This window comes from Bos javanicus, chromosome 10 (genome assembly GCF_032452875.1).
Source record: "Bos javanicus breed banteng chromosome 10, ARS-OSU_banteng_1.0, whole genome shotgun sequence".
In the NCBI taxonomy this organism is placed as follows: domain Eukaryota; kingdom Metazoa; phylum Chordata; class Mammalia; order Artiodactyla; family Bovidae; genus Bos; species Bos javanicus.
The window spans coordinates 10,873,619-10,897,044 of NC_083877.1; the positions used below are offsets into that span (position 1 = coordinate 10,873,619).

At 45.4% G+C, this 23,426-nt stretch overlaps 1 long non-coding RNA gene across 1 annotated transcript in view; it reads left to right on the forward strand.

Annotated features, from left to right (window-relative positions):
- Positions 1 to 23,426, forward strand: part of LOC133255614 (uncharacterized) — a 119,091-nt gene that overhangs the window by 64,618 nt on the left and 31,047 nt on the right. The window lies entirely within an intron of this gene.

Below are 23,426 nucleotides of genomic sequence, written 5' to 3' on the forward strand. Positions count from 1 at the left end.
AATCAAGATCTAGTGAGGAGAGTTGGCACAACCAAGTTAACTGCTCTTTCTGAAAACCCGCTAATAAAACCAGTTGTCTTAGATTCTGCGGGCCATTCAGGGCAGCACTGATTTATCTCCTTACATGGGGAGCTTTAGGAACAAAGGACGCTGGGTTCAGGGAGCCTCCCTACTGTGTGTCTCAAGTGAAAGCAAGCCTCCACCCACCCCCAGCCACCCCCACCCCAGCTCTGTGCTCCTGAAGCCCTTGACCATGAGGCAGGGACGTGCCTTCTGGCTGCAGGGAGGTTCTGGGCTCCCTTCAGCCTGTAAACAGAAAGTAATAAATGGGTCTGCTCAGAAAGGCGTCACGGGGGCTGCTGTGGGCTTCTGGAGACAGAGATACCTGACTCTATGGTGGTACCTGCAGTGTTGTCGGAAACCCCTGAAATCGCACTTGGGAGTAGGCGGTCTCAGAGTTTATCAGTTATCTTTCCCTGAGATGCTGATTTTAATCATTTCCTATTTATTTGGGGAGCTTATATTTGCCATAAATCAAAGCTTCTCCAGTTGAGAACTATGTTGGGATTGGGATTTTATTATTAATGCATATGTGTGGCAGGGAGGCAGGTCCTATAGCTTTGAAAAGCGCAGTGTATGTGGATCAAACACCAGCATTTGGGTCAATATAAATTTGGTCAAAACAGATTTCTATTTGATTTTGCTAGTTTGTGCATTTTTTCCCTAAAAATGAAAGGCACTCCGAATCTATTCAGTAAGGTCATAACAAAATTTTTAAAGCTTGTTCCTATGATAGAAACAAAATACAAATTCCTAGTTTCTTTTTATAAGAGAAAAGAAGACATTTTCGCCCATGTGTTGAGAGAGAAAAAAATAATATTTACAATCTGAGTCTGGAGACTAAATCAATTACAGGCAAAAACATGACTGTTCCCTGTTACTTTATTGTTTTAATAATGTTGTTTTATATTCAGGGCATGTAATCTTCATTAGTTGCAAGGACAAGATTAGATTCACATGCAGACTTCCTTGGTAACTCATTTAATTTCCTGTTTTCTATCTTTTTTGGTGACTTCTGCAGAAAGACTATTTTAAAAGTTTTTCCTTTGAAAATGGCCCAGGGAAACTTGTATATTAATGCTTTGTGAATTGGTGAGAGGAATGCATTTCACAAGGCCTAGATATCATTTCAAACAGTAATGGGACGAGGAGGAACTGAATGAGAGAATGGAGTGGGGACCAAGTTCTGGGTTTGGGGAACAGAGGTTAGCACTCATCGGCTTCATAAAAGATGGCGATGATGTGTTTTCCACATGTCAAAGGCTGGAATGAGTGATTTGAAGTCCAGTTTTCTTAACTGGGTCAGAAAAACAACATCGCCTTCAGAAACAAATATATGATAATATACGTAACTTGTAGACATCAGAAAATTGAAAGACTGAAAAATAAGACAGCTCTATGCCCTGCTTGAAAAAAAAAAAAAAGCCTTGGGCCAGCCAAAGAAACAGACTTCCACCCTCTGACCATCCCTTCCTGCCCCTAGCCTTCCCCACACAGGTTCTGTGGACTGGGACAGTTGGCATTGGTCACAGAGGCAGTTGCAATGAACAAAACAACTTCATCCTGGATTCCTGGATACCTGTGCAAGGCATCCCCAGAAGACTCTGGGTTTTCCGAGTTGTAGGGCCCACCCTTTCCCACTTCCTTTTCTCCAGGAAAAAGGAGGAATCCAGGGACTGCCTGGAAATCACAAAGTAAAAAACCCTTGGAGAGGTGAACTGCCATGATTGTCCTGTTAAAGGTATTATACCTTGTGAGGGATAATGGTCTTGTCAAGGTTTTAAGTACCAAAGTTGTTGGTTCTCAGGGGACTCGTCTTTGCTAAGACTAGAACGAGGAGGTAGACCTCCCTCATCTTTAAACCCTATCCCAAGCATCGCCTCTTTAAAAAAATTAAAAAAGAGCTGGAATATGATTAAAGCACATGTGTCAGGAAATCTGATTTGGAGAATATGTGATGAAATTTTATCTTTCATGAAAGAAAATATTCTGTTTTTCCCATTATACATGCCTTGGTTCCTGCCAAGCCTCTTCTTAGCCCAAATGTCTTAGACGATCTTGACGGGACAGCACCAGCAGACTCAAGTGGTGCAGTTATACCAAGAATGCTTCCTGAAATCCCTTCCCCTGCCACCAACAAAATAGCTTTTGATACTAAGAATCTTGAAAAACAACTTCTCCCATTAAATAAAAAAATGATGTTTCTATTTGGGCTTTGCCACCAGCACACTGGGCTGGGAGCAGAGAGTGCAGTCAGTCTTTCTCACAATGGGGCAGATTCTCATGGCCCAGTCCTGGCAGCACAGTGTGGGTATCTGGCTGGTACTAGGGACCCCCAGAGAAGCCTGATCATGTGACTTCCCAAGTCCAGGTAGTCATGAAAGATTTCGAGCACAGAGACCACCAGCGCCTGCCGTGAGTCAGGTCATCAATAAATGTTAGATGTTCTGGTAAGTATCTTAGGATCTGAAATCTTAAGATCTGAAGGATCAAAATGCACTTTACTGGCTATAAGATCTGACCCATCCCTTCATGCACTGGCTCAGAGGAGTGTGAGAGCTGGAGTATTCTTGTTGCAGAGGAGGTTGTTTAAGGCAAGCAAAGCTCTGTTCTTTTTCAAACATGCCTGTTTCAAACATACTGTTCTTTTTTTTTTTTTTTTAAATGGCTTCTATTTCTCCTTGCAATGCCTTAATCGTTTGAACAGGAGTCCTCTTTGAGACTTACCTAGAAGGCTCCATTTAACATCCTGGCTTTGCATCTTTTGCTTTTCCAGACCATGTCTCTTCCTAAATCCATGTCTGGGTAGAGAGCTTCCCTGGGCTACCTCCACACCAGCTCATGCATGTGGCTCTGGCTTTTATTTCTCTATCTCTGACACCCCAAGAGTTATACATTTTTCCCTTGAAATTCATTTTCCTTCATGCTTAGACTCTAGTGCTTCTATATGTGTGTTGAGGGAAGGGGCATCTCTCCATCAGCTATGGTCCCTTATTGGAGAAATTTCCTTCGATTTCCTCTACATGGTGGAAATACACTCGCTTATGTTTAGAGACCTTTCAGTCAGTTCAGTTCAGTTCAGTCATTCAGTCGTGTCCGACTCTTTGCAACCCCATGAACCACAGCACGCCAGGCCTCCCTGTCCATCACCAACTCCAGGAGTCCAACCAAACCTGTGTCCATTGAGTTGATGATGCCATCCAGCCATCTCATCCTCTGTCATCCCCTTCTCCTCCTGCCCTCAATCTTTCCCAGCATCAGGGTCTTTTCTAATGAGTCAGCTCTTTGCATCAGGTGGCCAAATTATTGGAGTTTCAGCTTCAACATCAGTCCTTCCAATGAACACCCAGGACTGACCTCCTTTAGCATGGACTGGTTGGACCTCCTTGCAGTCCAAGGGACTCTCAGGATTCTTCTCCAACACCACAGTTCAAAAGCATCAATTCTTTGGTGCTCAGCTTTCTTTACAGTCCAACTCTCACATCCATACATGACCACTGGAAAAACCATAGCCTTGACTAGACGGACCTTTGTTGGCAAAGTAATGTCTCTGCTTTTGAATATGCTCTCTAGGTTGGTCATAACTTTCCTTCCGAGAAGTAAGCGTCTTTTAATTTCATGGCTGCAATCACCATCTGCAGTGATTTTGGAGCCCAGAAAAATAAAGTCTGACACTGTTTCCACTGTTTCTCCATCTATTTCCCATGAAGTGATGGGACCGGATGCCCTGATCTTAGTTTTCTGAATGTTGAGCTTTAAGCCAACTTTTTCACTCTCCTCTTTCACTTTCATCAAGAGGCTTTTTAGTTCTTCACTTTCTGCCATAAGGGTGGTGTCGTCTGCATATCTGAGGTTATTGATATTTTTCCTGGCAATCTTGATTCCAGCTTGTGCTAAAGGGTAATAATGTCTGATCTTTGAGGAATGAATTGCAATGAAATTAATGTAGCATAAAGCATAACAGAATGAGATTTTATGATCAATATATAAATTTTGTTTCTTCATTCTAGAATTTAAAAATTATTGCTCCCTCCCCTAGTATCACCAGTTGTTGCTATTCAGTCGCTCAGTTGACTCTGACTCTTTGCGACCCCATGGACTGCAGCATGCCAGGGCTCCCTGTCCTTCACCATCTCCCAGAGTTTGTTCAAACTCCTATCTATTGAATCAGTGATCCCATCCAACCATCTTGTCCTCTGTCTTCCTCTCCTCCTGCCTTCAATCTTTCCCAGCATCAGGGTCTTTTCCAATGAGTCGGCTCTTCGCATGAGGTGACCAAAGTACAGGAGCTACACCTTCAGCATCAGTCCTTCCAATAAATATTCAGGGTTGATCTCCTTTAGGATGGGCTGATTTGATCTCTTTGCAGTCCAGGGGACTCTCAAGAGTCTTCTCCAACACCACAGTTCAAAAGTGTCAGTTCTTCAGTGCTCAACTTTCTTTATGGTCCAACTCTCACATCCATACCTGACCACTGGATAAACCATAGCTTTCTCTATTACACGGCAAAGTAATGTCTCTGCTTTTTAGTATGCTGTCTAGGTTTGTCATAGCTTTTCTTCCAAGGAGCAAGTGTCTTTTAATTTCAAGGTCGCAGTCACCATCTGCAGTGGTTTTGGAGCCCAGGAAAATAAAGTCTGTCACTTTCCATTGTTTCCCCATCTATTTGCCATGAAGTGTAGGACCAGATGCCATGATCTTAGTTTCTGAATATTGAGTTTTAAGCCCGCTTTTTCACTCTCCTCTTTCACTTTCATCAAGAGGTTCTTTAGTTCCTCTTTGCTGTCTGCCATAAGAGTGGTGTCATCTGCATATCTGAGGTTATTGATATTTCTCCCGGCAATCTTGATTCCAGCTTGTGCTTCTTCCAGCCCAGTGTTTCACATGATGTACTCTGCATATAAGTTAAATAAGCAGGGTGACAATATACAGCCTCGATGTACTCCTTTTCCTATTTGGAACCAGTCTGTTGTTCCATGTCCAGTTCTAACTATTGCTTCCTGACCTGCATACAGATTTCTCAAGAGGCAGGTCAGGTGGTCTGGTATTCCCATCTCTTTAAGAACTTTCCCCACACAGTCATCACCCATTCAGTTCAGTTCAGTTCAGTCCAGTCGCTCAGTCGTGCCCGACTTTCATGACCCCATGAACTGCAGCATGCCAGGCCTCCCTGTCCATCACCAACTCCCGGAGTTCACTCAAACTCACATCCATCGAGTCAGTGATGCCATCCAGCCATCTCACCCTCTGTCGTCCCCTTCTCCTCCTGCCGCCAATCCCTCTCAGCATCAGAGTCTTCACCCATTGGGTATGACTAATTATATTTCTTAGAATCACTGGAGTTTTATCACTGGAAGGAAAGTTCAGCTGCCTTCAAGTCCAGGCGGGTAACACAGAGGAGTGACTCTGGTGAAATACAGCAGGGAGTGGTGCAGACTGCAGTAAAAGGGAGACCTCAGACCCCATTGAGAGGCGGGCAGATCCCATTTTAAAAAGTCGCCAAGGTCCAGCCGATATGAAATCAGTAATGCTAGAACCTCCGTCACACCATGGACAAAATAGTTTAAAGATGTAAATATTAGACATGATACCATAAAACTCCTAGAAGAGAACATAAGCAAAATATTCTCTGACATAAATCATACCAATGTTTTCTTAGATCAGTTATCTAAGACAAAAGAAATACAAGCAAAAAGAAACAAATAGGACCTAATGAAGCTTAAAAGCTTCTGCACAGCAAAGGAAATCACCAACAAAACAAAGAGGTAACCTATGGAATGGGAGAAAATATTTTCAATGAAGCCATTGACAAGGGGTTAATATCCAAACTATAAATAGTTCATATGCTGCTGCTGCTAAGTCACTTCAGTCATGTCCGACTCTGTGCGACCCCATAGATGGAAGCCCACCAGGCTCCCCCGTCCCTGGGATTCTCCAGGCAAGAACACTGGAGTTGGTTGCCATTTCCTTCTCCAATGCATGAAAGTGAAAAGTGAAAGGGAAGTCACTCAGTCATGTCCGACTCTTAGTGACCCCATGGACTGCAGCCTACCAGGCTCCTCCGTCCATGGGATTTTCCAGGCAAGAGTACTGGAGTAGGGTAAGGGGCATCACACTTACATAGACATTTCTCTGAAAAAGACATATAGATGATTAACAGGCACATTAAAAGATGCTCAGCATCACTAATTATTAGAGAAATGCAAATCAAAACTACAATGAGGTACCACCTCCCACCAGTTAGAATGGCCATCGTTAAAAAAATTTAGAGATAGTACATGCTAGAGAGGTTGTGGAGAAAAGGAAACCCTCCTACACTGTTGATAAGAATATAAACTTGGCCTCAGACGTCTAATCCTAAAACCAGAGCCTTTCCCCCTACCCCGTGCTGGCTCTGGTTCTTTTAAAAATAAAGATGACCCACTTACATGTTGGTCTGATTAAAGTAACGTGGCCCTACCCATTGTCCTCAGATTTCCTTTGACAACAAATTCTGAATGACATCAGAATATGGACAGTGGGTCAAAGTCTGAGCAGACAGGCAGGCCCGGCCTGTTTGAAAGAAAGGGCTTGAGGAGTGTTGTGGGAGTGTACAGCTCAGGTTTCCCTATGTCAGCAATGAACCGTCCATTTCTGTGGATGGCCATAGAAAGCCCTGCAGGTCACTGAACACATCAGAGTCTGCACCTGCCTCACTCACAGAGGACTCCAGAAGCCCTGATACCTTCTCTTTCCAGTCACAGGGGCCCTGAGGGCCAGGTTTTCACCTCTGAAGCACCCTGAGAAATTCTTTTGGCTCAACAAATATAGCCTAGCTGGAATCACTTTTGACATGTAGACCCTGGCTCACTATGTCATGTCACTTCGTGCAAGGCCAAGATTTGCTTTTGGCCTCTCAATGGCATCACGTCTATCTTGGAGTTGTATTGTGTAGGAGACCTACGGTGTGGTATGTGCATAGTATCATGCATTTGGAACCAGGCAGAACCCTCTCCCCTGCTTCAGTCAGTCAGTCAGTCAACAAACACTTCCCGAATGGTCCTGTTTATCAGGCTCTGTTCTAGCCCCCCAGGAGACCATGGTGAACAAACAGGCAAGTCCCTGCCTTCATGAAGTTTACAGAGTAGTTGGGGTGCAGGGGATAGGGAGGATTGGCAGGAAATAAATAATTATATGTTAAAAGGTGATGGGCGTTAACTGTTAACTGGGATGAGAATGGAGAGTGTACTTTAAATAATGTGCTCAGGGAAGCCTTGCTGAGCAGGTGGATGTAAGACTTGAAGGGGATGAAGGAGTGAGCTAGGCAGATGTCCGGGGGTGGGGTTCCATCCACCCCATTCCTGTCTGGATGGAATAGGGTGGGATGGCAGGGGTACGAACTAAGTTGACAGGGATGAGAGCAGGAGACCAGGCCTCTGTGAGCACTTACCTTGAGTGAAATGGGCAGACGCTGGAGGATGTATTTTGAAGAATGGATTGAATTGAGGGCTCAGAGGAAAACAGTGATCCAAGGCTTTTGGCTTGAGCAGCTCGGAAGAGTGGAGGTGCTGTTAAGTGAGATAGGAAGGGTGGGGGGAGCCGACAGCACGGAGGGTAAGAATTTAGAGGTTGGGGAATTACCTGGTAGTCCAGTGGTTAGGACTCCAAGCTTTCACTGACTTTGGCCATGGCCAAAAATAAAAAAAACCCAAACAATTCAGAAGTTGCTTTTGGAAATGTTAGGTGAAGATGATAAGTAAAGAGTGGTATGTGAGTCTGAAGCACATGAGAGAGGCCTAAACTAAGGATGTAAGTGTGGACTCTTATAAATGGTGTTTAAAATTGTGCAAGTCTATGATGTCATTAAGAATGATGGTAGACAGGAAAGAGATGGGACCAAGCCTGTCAATGTTACATCATATTAAGATATCATCGTGACATCAGCATTGAAAGTGCAAGGTACCCACGCAGGGGCTGAGGGGCTATGGGGGCACCAGGGTTAGGACCAAGTTCTCATTCTCCCAAGGGCTGACAGTTAACCTCCCTGCCCCCCCATTCCAGGAATTGCCACCAGAGGGAGGGGGCTACCATACCCAAGCCTATACCCTTCTCTCAGGAACAGGCTGGGTTCAATGACTGGTCAGTTCAGAGCTCAAAGCCCACCCTCTTGCCTTAATTCAGAACAGTCCTCCCAGCTGCAGAGCCCCCACAGTATCAACAGCAGCTGCTGTGGGATCTACTTCTCTGCTCAGCTGCCCCTCTGCCTGACCCTATTGGCTGTGTCCCCTCACGGTGGCATTTCTAAGAGCACCCCCGTGTGCTAATGTGTCCACCTCAGTCAGTGTCCCAGGGGATCTAACACAGTGACTCTGGGCGTAGGGCTTGTTTCTGCAGTTTCCACGTTTGTAGTATGGTGATAATTATACCTCCCTGGCAGGACAGCTGTAGGGAGAAGAAACATCATTTGTGAAGTGCCTAGAATGATGAGCCATCGTAGTGCTCAGAAAGGCTGTCTTGTCTTCTCCCTGAACTCCTCAGACTACATTCACTCGCTTCTTTTGTATGCTCTGACAGCACCCTCCTTCTCATATCATAATTATAGATTGCACCATTCTACTTTATAATCGGATTTTTTATTTTCTCCCACTCCTCTTTCCTGTAAGCTCTGTGTCTTGTTCCTGATTGTATCTCCAGGGACTAGCACATTATAAGCGCTCCGTAAATATTTTTTGAGTTGAATCGACACCTGTCTGAACTTATGGACTAAGGCCAGGCGCAGTTTGGCTCAGTTTTGGGAATTACAGAGGCAAGTGACCTTTATGAGGAATTTGCTCTGGTCCTATGCTTCCCCAAAAAGACTATCCATCTACCAATCCAATCATCCATCTACCATTAACTAAAAAAAAATTTTTTGTAAATTAATTAATTTATTTTAATTGGAGGCTAGTTACTTTATAATATTGTAGTGGTTTTTGCCATACAATCACATGAATCAGCCATGGGTGTACATGTGTCCCCCCATCCTGAACCCCACTCCCTCCCCATCTCATCCCTCCTCTCAGGGTCATCCCAGTGCACCGGCCCTGAGTGCCCCGTCTTGTGCATTGAACCTGGACTGGCGATCTATTTCACATATGATAATATACATGTTTCAATGCTCTTCTCTCACATCACCCCACCCTCGCCTTCTCCCACAGAGTCCAAAAGACTGTTCTATACATCTGTGTCCCTTTTGCTGTCTCACATATAGGGTCATCATTACCATCTTTCTAAATTCCATATATATGCGTTAGTATACTGTGTTGGTCTTTTTCTTTCTGGCTTACTTCACTCTGTATAATAGGCTCCAGTTTCATCCACCTCATTAGAACGGACTCAAATGTGTTCTTTTTTATAGCTGAGTAATATTCCATTGTGTATATGTACCACAACTTCCTTATCCATTTGTTTGTGGCATCTGGGTTGCTTCCATGTCCTGGCTATTGTAAACAGTGCTGCGATGAACATTGGGGTACACTTGTCTCTTTCAATTCTAGTTTCCTTGGTGTGTATGCCCAGCAGTGGGATTGCTGGGTCATATGGCTTAACTCAAAAATTATTAATGAGTAGATGTCAGTTGTGGGAATGGTGGGAATATTTCAGACCAAGAAAGTTCCTAAAAGGGGGAAAGAGTTCCATATGCAGAGAAAGGAAAGAAAACCAGTGTGAAGACAGCAGAGCAAAGAGGGTGGAAGCAGTTCCTGCAGAGCACTGCCCAGTTTGAGAGAATCTTATTTGTTTGTTTTTATTTTTTATTTATTCATTTAAAATTTTATTGATGTATAGTTGATTGACAATGTTGTGTTTAATTTCTGTTATATAGCAGAGTGACTCCATTATACACACATATACAATCTTTTTAACAAATTTTCCAGTGTGGTTTATTCCAAGATGTTGAATATAGTATTTTGTGCTATACAATAAACCCTTGTTGGTTGTCTATATTAATTCTAGGAGTTTGTTAATCCCAAACTCCTAACTTATCCCTCCCCCTTTCCTTTCCCCTTTGGTAACCATAAACTTGTTTTTATGTGTGTGAGTCTCTTTCTGTCTCATACAGAGATTTATTTGTATTATTTTTTAGATTGTGCATATAAGTGATGTCATATGGTATTGTCTTTCTCGGTCTGACTTGCTTCACTTAGGATGATCATCTCTAGGTCCATCCATATTGCCGCAAACGGCATTACCCCTTCTATTTCAGGCTGAGCAGCATTCTACTGAATGTATGCACCGCATCTCCTTCATCTGCTCGTCTGTTGATGTTCAGGTTGTCTCCATGTCTTAGCTGCTGTGAATCTAGCACTGCTATGAGCACCGCGGTGTGTGTGTCTTTCTGAATTATGGTTTGTCCAGATGCCTTTCCACGAGTGGGAGAATCGTTCTTGTTGGCAAGAGAATGGATGGTAGGAGGAAAGGGAAATAGGCTCTTCCAGATGCACTTTGAAGGGCGCCATGCTGGGACTGACCTGAATGGGAGGCGAGGGACAGAAAAGCGTCAGGCATGGCTCTTAAGTTTGGGGCTTGATCCACTGAGCAGATGGTGATGCCAGTTACAGACATGAGGAAGACTGAGGGAAGAGGGCAGGACTGAAGGAGAGAACCAAGAGTTTCCTTTAACAAATGCTAAGTCTGGAAACTCGGGAGCCTGCCTCGGGATGGCCAGCTCCCTCCCTAGGCCTGCTCCATATGAGGACAGAGCCCAGCCTCCTCCCTGGGGATTGCCTGGGGTCCCTGAAGGGCCTTCAGAAGCAGCATCTTGTGAGGCTGAGGGTGAGTAACCATGGAGAGAACAAAGCATAACCAGCGTTTGTCTCCAGCAAACATCAACACTCAGTGTTCTTGGACCCAAAAGTGCACTGATTTGAATGTGTGCAGCTCGTGACCAGAAGGAGGTGTCCCCAGTCAGGGACACGGCCTGTGGCGGGCTCCCAGCACGCTGCCTTTGGTTCCATGAGACGGGTCCCCTCGTCCCACTCGCCACTGGAATGGAAACCAGGCCTGAAAGCCAGCAGGCCTGCCAGCTGGGCGTCGTTCAGACATCTGCGGGCAATCAGGGGCCTCCTCGGTGCTGGGGCCTGCTCACGCCTGGCTTCACGCTAAGAAAAGCAATCCTCTCCTGTGACCACTGGTCTGTCACATCCACCAAGCATGCTTTGGGACTCCCTGGGTTTCTAGGGGTCATAATGGATGAGGAGGGTGGCCCGGAGCCTTGTCCTCCAGCCTAAGCTCTGGTGGAACGCAACAGCACTGAGCCCACAGGCCACTTTTTTTTTTCCCCCAGGCAAGTGTCAGGGGCAACTCAAGTCCTAACGCCCTTTGGCTGTGCGCACCAGTGAAATCCTGTTGCCTTGCTGGGTCGTAGCACTCCCGTTCCTCAGCCCTGAGGCCTCTCTTTTTGTCTCTGTGATTTGGCCAGTTCTCAGCACAGCCCTCTGTCTGTCCATCAGGAATAAATGAAATCTCTTTCCTTCCACTGTTCTGCGCCAGGGAGATTATTTGAAAACACTACCCTGTCAACACCATTTCTCCTCTGTGATAGGGCTGTTCTCATCAGCCACGAGAGACTGAATATGCAGACAGACAATGAGCAAACCTTACATACAAAGGCAACTCTAACCCACAGTCTGGAGCAGCCTGCCCAGAAAACCAACCTCTTCATCTACAATAAACAGCCCAGGAAGCCAGCCTGCTGTAAGTCAGACTTGTAGCAAGCCAGATTGCTGTCTCTGATGACAACCAGGAAGCCATACAGTAACCTCTCTCACAGTCAGCCCCAAATGGCCAGGACTTAAATAATAACTTCCAGCCTCCCTAATTTTTGTCGGAAAAAAACCCAAATATGTCCCCCTAACCATCACATAGGATGCTGGCTTCTAGTTAGCCTGCCTCCAGCTTCCCCCAGCCACCAGCCTCCAATCAGGGCATATCTGAAGCCTTCCCTTTTTCCCACTGTAAAGCTTTCCCATTTCTCTGCCTGCCTTTGGGTCTCTGCCAGATACAAAGACAGTGGCTGACTCCCTGCTGTAGAGCAAGCTTTGGATAGATAATTTTCGCTTTTCTGTTCGATTGGTCTTTGTTTATTTCCATAGCCATTTATTGACTTTTTCTTTATGAATTTCCAAAAATAATTTAATAGAGCTCAACCATACTGAGCCCAGTGTAATAGTTAGGGTACAGATTAACTTGTTATAACCAAGAGACCCCCAAAATACTAGGGTCCAAATGTAACAGGTGTTCATTTCTCATATTAAAAAGCAGAGACATCACTTTGCTGACAAGGGTCCGTATACTCAAAGCTATGATTTTTCCAGTAGTCATGTATGGATGTGAGAGGTGGACCATAAGGAAGGCTGAGCGCTGAAGAAATAATGCTTTCAAATTGTGGTGCTGGAGAAGACTCTTGAGAGCCCCTTGGACAGCAAGGAGATCAAACCAGTCAATCCAAAAGGAAATCAACCCTGAATATTCATTGGAAGGACTGATGCTAAAGCTGAAGCTCCAATACTTTGGCCACCTGATGTGAAGAGCTGATTTATTGGAAAAGACCCTGATGCTGGGAAGGATTGAGGGCAGGAGGAGAAGGGGACAACAGAGGATGAGATGGCTGGATGGCATCACTGACTCGATGGACATAAGTTTGAGCAAACTCCAGGAGACAGTGAAGGTCAGGGAAGCCTGACATGCTGCAGTTATGGAGCTGCACAGAGTCGGACATGATTTAGCAATGCCTGCCTGTAGTAGGGGTGGTTGAGAATGGGCAGGAATCTCTGTTCCTTGAGACCACGCAGGGACCCAGACTCCCTGTTCTTTGTTGCTCTTCTGTCCCCTGAGGTGTACCGGGAACAAGCTGGCTTAGCTGTGTCCTGATCACAGGAAGAAGGGAAAGCTTCCCTTTCAAGCTTTCAAGGATCTGGTCTGAAAGTTGTACATGTCACTGTATCTTAACTGGCCAGAGCTTAGCCACATGGCCACACTGAGCTGTGAAGGAGGCTGGGAGATGGAGTCTCTGCAGGCATCTAGCACCTGAAGAGTGGGAGAAGTGGGCGTCAGAGGCTGACAGACAGTCTCACCACAGCATGCTGGGTATTAAGGGAGACAGTACACACAGCTTTCATCCGCAAGGTTAACCGATAATGTATAGAGTGAAGATGGATCTTCCAGCCAGGCGTTTAAGAACTGCCACACTCTGGCTCTTACTTCATTTGCCAAAAAAAATCCCCCGTTCCTTCCTTCCCTTGCTTCTGCCAAATGGAGCTATGCCATGCTCTGCCATAAGAATCACTTCAGGATTCAAACAAGTTCCTTTAAACATTTACTCCATCAAATTGTTTAAAGAGTTTTGATATCGTGTCCCTGGGTCCTGGTGAAGGTGTGGGAGAGCAGGGCCCAGCCACCCACTGTTGCCAGAGTGTCTCCCCCCATGGCACTTACTCCGCTGTGTCGTCCTTCACTTTGTCTACTCTGTCGCTCCCTTGTAAATTCAGTCAGGGACCAAGTCTGTCTTCTCTATCGCGTATCCTCAGCACCCAACCAGGCCCCAGCACACAGAGTTTGGGTTGAACTAAGCAGACCGGGTCACAGCCCTTATTTCTTAGGACTCATCATCTGAGGAAAGCTCCCCTCGTCCGTCAAACATAGACTCCCTTCCCTGGCCCTCTATACTCAGGGTTACTTCTGAGAATCCAGGTAAGAACGTTGGAGGAATAACTAAGAGAGTTTTCAGTTCACATTATCACTACGATGGTTAATTTTATGTGCCAACTTGACTGGGCTGAGAGAGGTCCAGATAGCTGGTAAAACATTATTTCTGGGTCTGTCTATAAGGATGCTTCTGGAGAAGATTAGCATTTGAATCAGCAGACTGAGCAAAAAGGATCACCTTTTCCAATGCATGGGTGTCCTCCAATTCACTGAGGGCCTGAATCAAACCAAAAGGCAGATGAAGGGCAAATTCTCTTCCCTTTCTTGAGCTGGGACATCCATCTTCTCTTGCCCTTGGACACGGGTGCTCTTGGTTCTCAGGCTTCAGACTCAGACTGAATACACCACTGGCTTTCCTAGTTCTCCAGCTTGCAGTCAATTCCTAGAATAAATCTCCTTATCTATACCTATGTGTCTATAGCCATAGCTCGGAGAAGGGACGGGGAACCCACTCCAGTCGTCTTGCCTGGAGAATCCCATGGACAGAGGAGCCTGGCAGGCTACAGTCCATGGGGTCACAAAGAGTTGGACAGGACTGAGTGACTAATGCTCTCACTTTTCATGGCCATAGCTATCGATAGCTAACATCCTGTTGGTTTTGTTTCTCTGAAGAACTCTGTCTGATACGATCATAATCTGATTCAGCTACCATGCATACCACAACCCCAAAGAAGCTGCTGGGCTGCCCATCCATAGGAAAGCTGCTCCCTCTGGCTGGTTAATTTGAGGTCCTTGCTTGGTGCTGAAAGAATCTGAAGACGAAGTGATAGGTAAGAAGTGGGTATATTTCGAGAGAAACACTCCACAGGCAGAGTGTGGGCCATCTTAGAAGATGAGAGAGAGCTTCAAAACATGGCTTGGTTAGATTTTATGGGCTGGATCATTTCATAGGCTAATGAGTGGGAAGATTATTCCAACTATTTCAGGGAATGGTGAAGACTTCCGGGAATTGCACCACTACCCACTTTTTGACATTTTATGGTTGGCCTTGGAACTGTCATGGTGCTGGCAGGTGTGATATTTAGCTTGCTGATGTGTTACGAAGAGCGTATAATGAGGTTCAAAGTCTCCTGGAAGTCGAATCTTCTGCCATCTTGGACCTGGCTGGCTCTAACCAGTTTTGGTCGAGTCCTATGCCCATGTCATTCTTTTAGAGGTTGTGCCCTGCCCTCTCCCCTCCTGTTTCATCTCCTCCAGAAAGGGGGCAGTTCTCAGGCCCATGTCGTCTGGCCCCTGGTGTGTGACTGATCTAGTCTGTCCCCTGGAACAGCATGTCCTGGAGCTCCTGGCAGCCATTCTAGGCATTCAGCAGCCTCTGTGTTCCAGAACCTCAGGCCTGTGGGCATCCTGAGTAGTCTGAAATCTCTTCAAAATGGTGTAAGGTTTATTCAGCAACTACTTAGAGAACAGGCTGAATTGTCAGCTTCCTGATAATTCAGAAATTAATGCCGAGGAGTGATATGAGGGCATCCTGGTGGCAGCACTCTGCTTGCTTCTGTTGGGTTAGGCAGTTCAGCTCTGACCCCAGCCTGCAACCTCTGCCCAGGCAAACAAAGCCCCGCATAGCTTTTATTTGCTTCGCAGTCTCCACGTCTCCCCTTTACCCTAAAGCAGCTTATCAAACGAGTCTTTCCAGTCCTCTTCCTGAAAATAGCTCCAGTCAACACACTTCTTCCATCCTGTTCCATCCCGACTAATGTGCTAGCATTCCTTATGGTTTAGCTACCTCCACCCTCCACCCAGTTCTCAGGTCAGCTCAGCTCACCCTGCCTGGAGATGCGGCCCCTCCCACCAGCCCAGCCCAGCTACAGGCCTCTCTGTCTCACGCATTCCAAGCACCAGGCGTGCCCTTGCCGGCCTCCCAGCATGTGCTGACTTGAGATACAGACGGGAGGCTGTGCATCGGCGAGTCTCCAGCATTGCATGCCTCTTGACCTCCAAAGAAGCAAATGAGGGCTTTAAAATAAGACAAACTAGGCTTGAGTAGGAGTAGGAAGGCTGCCAATTCAAGCAGCCTTAACGGCAAAGTTGCTAGTAAAAAGACTTAATCTGTTTCTATTTTTAAACAAACTGAATCTTTAATGTTAATTATGGGCTCTAGAAAACAAAAAAAAAAAAAGGAAAAAGAGAAAGAAAGAAAAGTGATGTTTTCCTATGATGACTTCCATCCCAAGCCTTCTGTTAAATCAAGCCCTCAAAGGTGCTGGGATGGGAGGATGTTTTCTGATTCGAGTCAGACTGCAAGCTCCCTGGCTGCCAAGCCCAGGTTGGTTCATCACTTTCCATAGGCACACGGAAGAGGCAGGGACTGCAGGCTTCCTTTTGCTCCCCCTTCCCTTCCAGCTGCCTTCCCCAGCCTTATCCATTTTTTCTCATTAATTTGGGGTGGAAGTTATTTTGTGGTTTCTTTCCATTTAAATGGTTACATTGTTCGTGTCTCAACACCTGCAAAGCCCCAGAGAGAGAGTCCCTATCTATTCCAATTATCTCATTATTAGCATTTTCAGCTTCTCCCATCTGCTAATCAGAGCCCTGGGTTGAGGTAATGCTAAAGGGTTTTGTGCTCACAGTTGCCATCCTGGAATGACGGCCCCCTCCACAGATACACCAGGAGCATAAAGCCCATGAATAGAAGTTGCCTGCTGTGCAACTACAGAAAATGATTTCAGCTTATCCTTCTCTCTAAGCAGGTCATACATTCCTTAAGTTTTGAATTTTTAAAAGTAAAAACGGAGATAGTAGAGGATTTTTTTTTTAATGACTTAATACATTAAGTGGTTTTCCCTGATAGCTCAGTTGGTAAAGAATCTGCCTGCAATGCAGGAAACCCTGATTCAGTTTCTGGGTTGGGAAGATCCACTGGAGAAGGGATAGGGTACCACTCCAGTATTCTTGGGCTTCCCTTGTGGCTCAGCTGGTAGAGAATCCGCCTGCAGTGCAGGAGACCCTGGTTCAATTCCTGGATCAGGAAGATCCCCTGTAGAAGGGAAAGGCTACCCATTCCAGTATTCTGGCCTGGAGAATTCCATGAAATGTATAGTCAATGGGGTCACAGAGAGTTGGACACGACTGAAGGACTTTCACTTTCACTTTAACACATTAAGTATAAGTACCACACTATGAATCACTGTGCTGGTGGGAGCAGGAAGAAGTGGGGAGATGGATAGGAGAAAACTGGGAAGTAGGTGGGAGAAAAAGAGGAAGATGTGGGCGGTTTTAGACTGTTATAGACAAGCACCGGGGGTGGAGCCTCTCCAACCAGACTGATAGTTTAGCACAGTGAGTGCAGTTTACAGCCTGTGCCTCTGACCATGCCCCTCACCGCCTTATCCACCACAGAGTTCAGACTTCCTTTGGGATGGGGGGGTCTTCCATCTTCTGGATCTTCCAAAGGCCCATGAAATAATTTGCCTTTCACCACTAGTCCACAGGAACGTGCACCCAGCAAACAGAGAGGCCAGGAGCGGTGATGAAATCTTCACAAGTCTAACATGAGATGAGAAAAACAAGAATAATTAAATATACAATTATAGTCATATATATTTTCATAATATTATCATATATATACACCTGACCTGCCTCTTGAGAAGCCTATATGCAGGTCAGGAAGCAGCGGTTAGAACTGGACATGGAATAACAGACTGGTTCCAAATAGGAAAAGGAGTACGTCAAGGCTGTATATTGTCACCCTGCTTATTTAACTCACATGCAGAGTACATCACGAGAAACGCTGGGCTGGAAGAAGCACAAGCCAGAATCAAGATGGCTGGGAGAAATATCAATAACCTCAGATACGCAGATGACACCACCCTTATGGCAGAAAGTGAAGAGGAACTAAAAAGTCTCCTGATGAAAGTGAAAGAGGAGAGTGAAAATGTTGGCTTAAAGCTCAACATTCAGAAAACGAAGATCATGGCATCTGGTCCCATCACTTCATGGGAAATAGATGGGGAAACAGTGGAAACAGTGTCAGACTTTATTTTTCTGGGCTCCAAAATCACTGCAGATGGTGATTGCAGCCATGAAATTAAAAGATGCTTACTCCTTGGAAGGAAAGTTATGACCAACCTAGATAGCATATTAAAAAGCAGAGATATTACTTTGCCAACAAAGGTCCATCTAGTCAAGGCTATGGTTTTTCCTGTGGCCATGTATGGATGTGAGAATTGGACTGTGAAGAAGGCTGAGTGCCAAAGAATTGATGCTTTTGAACTGTGGTATTGGAGAAGACTCCTGAGAGTCCCTTGGACTGCAAGGAGATCCAACCAGTCCATTCTGAAGGAGATCAGCCCTGGGATTTCTTTGGAAGGAATAATGCTAAAGCTGAAACTCCAGTACTTTGGCCACCTCATGCAAAGAGTTGACTCATTGGAAAAGACTCTGATGCTGGGAGGGATTGGGGGCAGGAGGAGAAGGGGACGACAGAGGATGAGATGGCTGGATGGCATCACTGACTCGATGGACGTGGGTTTGGGTGAACTCCGGGAGTTGGTGATGGACAGGGAGGCCTGGCGTGCTGTGATTCATGGGGTCGCAAAGAGTTGGACACGACTGAGTGACTGAACTTATATACGTACTGTCATATCTATATATGAGGTGGTGTAAGATTAGTAACTCATTTTGGGGTAAAGGCCATTCTTCTATACTGAGATTATGCTTTTATCATTTATTCGGAGTCAAGAAGTCCTGTTCTAAAAAAGGTATGACAAAGATGGTAGATTTGGAGGTGTGTTTTTGATTAATCTCTTAGGGAAAGCATACTGATTGAAACCGCTCACCCTGGCCAGGCACCGTAGTAACCATTTGCATGAGTTGTTTTACGACAGGAAGTCCTGCTAAGAAACACGGAACTAATAAGCCACCACCAACCAGAAGAATTCAGGAAAGGTCAAAAGGAGACACCACATGTCCGAGCACCTCCCAGAATCCTTCTCTCTGGCATCCATCTTGGCTGAATAAGGCGTGCACCACCAGAAAGGACTCTGAGTCAGAATGATTGGCTAAGGACAACCCGGAAACTAATCCCATCACCATAAAACCCAAGACTGCAAGCCATGTGGCAAAGCTGCTCTCCTGGGTTCCCTTACCCTACTGCTCTCCTCCTGGGTGCCCTTTCCCAATAAAATCTCTTGTTTTGTCAGCAGATATGTCTCCTCGGACAATTAATTTCAGAGTGTTAGACAAGAGCCCAGTTTCGGGCCCTGGAAGGGGTCCCCTTTCCTACAACAAATCTGTCATTTGGCAAAATTAAAAGTTGACACCTCTCTAAGTGTCCCCACAGCCTTTGTCCTCGGTCCTTGAGTTCAAGACCAGGGTCAGGCTAGTGTTGGACGGAATCTAAGGCACCTTTTCCTTTTTGCCTTTCTCATTTCTATCAGTCTCTTCTTCTCGGTCCTCTCTAACTCTTCGGGGCCCCTCCCGAGCTGAACAGAGCATTGCAGAGTTGGGGAGATCCCTCTTGGGCAAGGGAAGTTTCCATGGTCCAGACCTCCTGCCTCAGGACTGACATGGTGTCTGGTCAGGGTGAGGAATCCCTGCCCTAGGGACCTGGTGGTGTGCATATTGGGAGAGCAGTTCTTCTGGACCCCCCTGTCTCCCCCTTTTTCTCCATAGCTCCCCCTCCCACAGGAAGTGCTCCTGTCCACTCTGCACACCTGGTGGGACTGGCCTGGCCTCACTGTGGGGCGACCCTGAGAACTGCTCCCACTGCTCCTGCCTCAGGAGCACCCTCGTCAGCCCCAGTGCCTGCTGCTGTTCTCACCACACGCTGTAAACGCACTCCTCAGGAGACCGAGCGGGCTTTATCTTTCTTCTGTGAGAGGGGAGCCGTTAGACCTCCTTTGAAACTGGAGTTTATGGAAAGACTAATTGAGCTCTAGGGAAGTGGACAGACTTCACCCACAAAGCCACAGTTATACGCTTCTGCTTCACACACAGTAGCAGAGTAAAGTGGAGATACAACAATTTCTGTTTTTTTAAGCAATGATGATGAGGACAGGTTTATAGTGAGTTGCTTTGGGATGATCTAAAATGTTTGAAAATGTAACCAGATGAGTGCCCAAGGACTGTGCCATGGTGGCCTATGCAGACACGTCTTTTGTCAGATGATTCCATTATCAATAGCTGCAATAATACTGCAAAAAAAAAAAAAAAACGAAACTTTGATGAGCATATACTAGTAAGCATTTATTTAGCTTGAAGTCTGCAGGTAGCTGATTTAGCCTGGACTCTGTCAACTATGGGCTTCCCAGATGGCTCAGTGGTAAAGAAGCTGCCTGTTAATGCAGGAGACACAGTGTGATCCCTGGGTCAGGAAGATCCCCTGAAAAAGGAAATGGCAACCCCCTCCAGTATTCTTGCCTGGGAAATCCCATGGATAGAGGAGCCTGGTAGCCAGTGGCTTCGCACAGAGTTGGATATAACTAAAGGACCAGACAACAACTGTCGACTACCGTGGTCTTTGCTGAGCTTGTGCACCTGTCTGGGGGTGGAGACGGATGCTGGCTGGTCCAGGATGGCTTTGACTGAGGTCACTCAGCTCTGCAGCCCTTAATCGTCTCCCCACTAGGCTAGTGTAGGTATGTTCTCGTGGTGACTGCAGAGAAGCAAGAGGGTGGAAAGGCAAAACGTTTTTTCAAGCCTCAGCTGACCTCACATTTCATTTGCCAACATTCCATTAGCTAAATCAAAATACACAACCTGGCTCAGACTCAGAGTGTGTGTGTGTTTCTGGGGTGGGGGCAGTTTTGCAAAGTTACCTGGTTAAAGATCTGGACACAGGGAGGGGTGAAGGGTTGGGACTCTTAAAGCAGCCAGTCTACCACACTTTTAGGTTTCTCTTAAGAGTGAATCTGGAGAAAGTAGAGAAGGGAAGGTAGATGTGTCTTAAAACCAGCACCTTTTCTTCCTTTCATTTCCCGACCACACACCTGTGACCCCCCAAAAGACACGCCCATGAAACTTGCAAAATGCAATGGATGTGCTTGCAGATAATTATTAATTTGTTGTCACTAAGTCACACCAGGCTTCCCTGTCCTTAACTCTCTCCTGGAGTTTACTCAAACTCATGTTCATTGGGTCAGTAATGTCATCCAACCATCTCATTCTCTGTTGTCCCCTTCTCCTCCTGTCTTCTATCTTTCTTGGCATCAGGGTCTTTTCAAATGAGTCAGCTCTTTGCATCAGGTGGCCGAAGTATTGGAACTTCAGCTTCAGCATCAGTCCTTCCAGTGAATATTCAGGGTTGATTTCCTTTAGGATTGACAGGTTTGATCTCCTTGCAATCAAAGGGACTCTCAAAAGAATTCTCCAGTATCACAGTTCAAAAGCATCAATTCTTGGATGCTCAGTCTTCTTTATGGTCCAACTCTCACATCTATACATGACTACTGGAAAAGCCATAGCTTTGATTATACAGACCTTTGTCACCAGAGTGATGTCTCTGCTTTTTAATACACTGCCTAGGTTTGACATAGCTTTTCTTTCAAGGAGCAAGCATCATTTAATTTCATGGCTGCAGTTACCATCCACAGTGATTTTGGAGCCCAAGAAAATAAAATCGGTCACTGTTTCCACTTTTCCCCCTTCTGTTTGCCAGAAAGTGATGGGTTTGATTGCCATGATCTTAGTTTTTTGAATGTTGAGTTTCAAGCCAGCTTTTTCACTCTCCTTTCACTTTCATCAAGAGGCTCTTTAGTTCCTCTTCGATTTCTGCCATTAGAGTGGTATCATCTGCGTATCTGAGGTTGTTGATCTTTCTTCCAGCAATCTTGATTCCAGCTTGTGAATCATCCAGCCTGGTATTTCATGTGATGTACTCTGCAAAGAAGTTAAATAAACAGGGTGACAAAATATGTCACCTTTAAGTACTCCTTTCCCAATTTTGAACCAGTCTGTTGTTCCATGTCCAGTTCTAATTGTTGCTTCTTGACATCAGGTTTCTCAGGAGACAGGTAGGGTGGTCTGGTATTCCTATTTCGTTTAAGAATTTTCCAGTTTGTTGTAATCCAATACCTCTCTAGAATCCCTCAAGCTATGGAGAAAGGGATGCAGCCTGGTGTTGCTGTTTGTATGAAACGAAGGTGTATTTCCCATACCCAGACACACGAAGTTGTGAAGTGTTTACAGGCAAATAAATCTGATTCACGCAGCACATCTGTCACCCATCCTCCGCAGCTGTGTTATTGTAGCCAGACAGTTTTCCTCTCGTGTTTCCACAGCACCCTCAGGAGAATCCTTGCGATTTAGTGACAGCATCTGTAAATGGAGATACGGCTGCAGTGGTGGAGGGCACAGGACCTAGTGGGCAGTGGGTGACTTACCTGGAGGTGGTTTGGGTTTGATCTCTGGTTCCGTCACTTCTGTCACTTGCTGACTCAGGGTCTGGGACTCCTTGGTTTCAAGTAAGTGAAGCCAAGCTCCAGCAGGATAAAAATGTTTTTATTTTCCTTCTATGTTTCCTGTACCTTCTGGACCCCATGTGTACTTGATTGTCGAATAATAATATTTATTTTTCTGGAGTGGGGAGTTAAAGATAACTAAGACCTCACACAGACAAATGTCTACATCCATGAATAATTCGAAACTGCAGCCAAAGGCTTATGTCTTTCCAACAAGTTGATTTTTCATAATACTCTAGCAAGGGACGAATTGAGGCAGGTTTCAGAATACTTCAGTGGTATGTATTGTGGCAGTGATGGGCTCAGACAGTCTTCCCTGCACATGCATGCCAAGGTTAGCAAGGTGGAGGTGGCACAGGAGGTTGAGGAAAAAAAAAAATATATATATATATATATATATAAGGTAAACCCAGGAATGCTTTTGAACCAATAGAAAGTAAACGTAGAGAAACGATGGATAAACATGACCCTATTAAAAAAACAAACATAAAAACCTTCCGTCCAAAAGGCACCATTCACAAAGATAAAAAAAAAAAAAAAGATGAAGTCTGAGGGAAATGTCTGCAATGCACGTAAATAACAAAGGATTATTATCTAGAACGTATAAACAGCCCACACAAATTTCTTCTTCCAAAAAGATTTTCCTCCACCTAAGAGAAGGAATTCCATCACCTGGAATTCATGGAATTCCAGTTGAGCGATTTCAAATCCTGAAAGATGATGCTGTGAAAGTGCTGCATTCAATATGCCAGCAAATTTGGAAAACTCAGCAGTGGCCACAGGACTGGAAAAGGTCAGTTTTCCTTCCAATCCCAAAGAAAGGCAATGCCAAAGAATGCCCAAACTACTGTACAATTGCGCTCATCTCACATGCTAGTAAAGTAACGCTCAAAATTCTCCAAGCCAGGCTTCAGCAATACGTGAACCATGAACTTCCAGATGTTCAAGCTGGTTTTAGAAAAGGCAGAGGAACCAGAGATCAAATTGCCAACATCCACTGGATCATGGAAAAAGCAAGAGAGTTCCAGAAAAACATCTATTTCTGCTTTATTGACTATGCCAAAGCCTTTGACTGTGTGGATCACAATAAACTGTGGAAAATTCTTCAAGAGATGGGAAGATCAGACCACCTGACCTGCCTCTTGAGAAACCTATATGCAGGTCAGGAAGCAACGGTTAGAACTGGACATGGAACAACAGACTGCTTCCAAATAGGAAAAGGAGTTCGTCAAGGCTGTATATTGT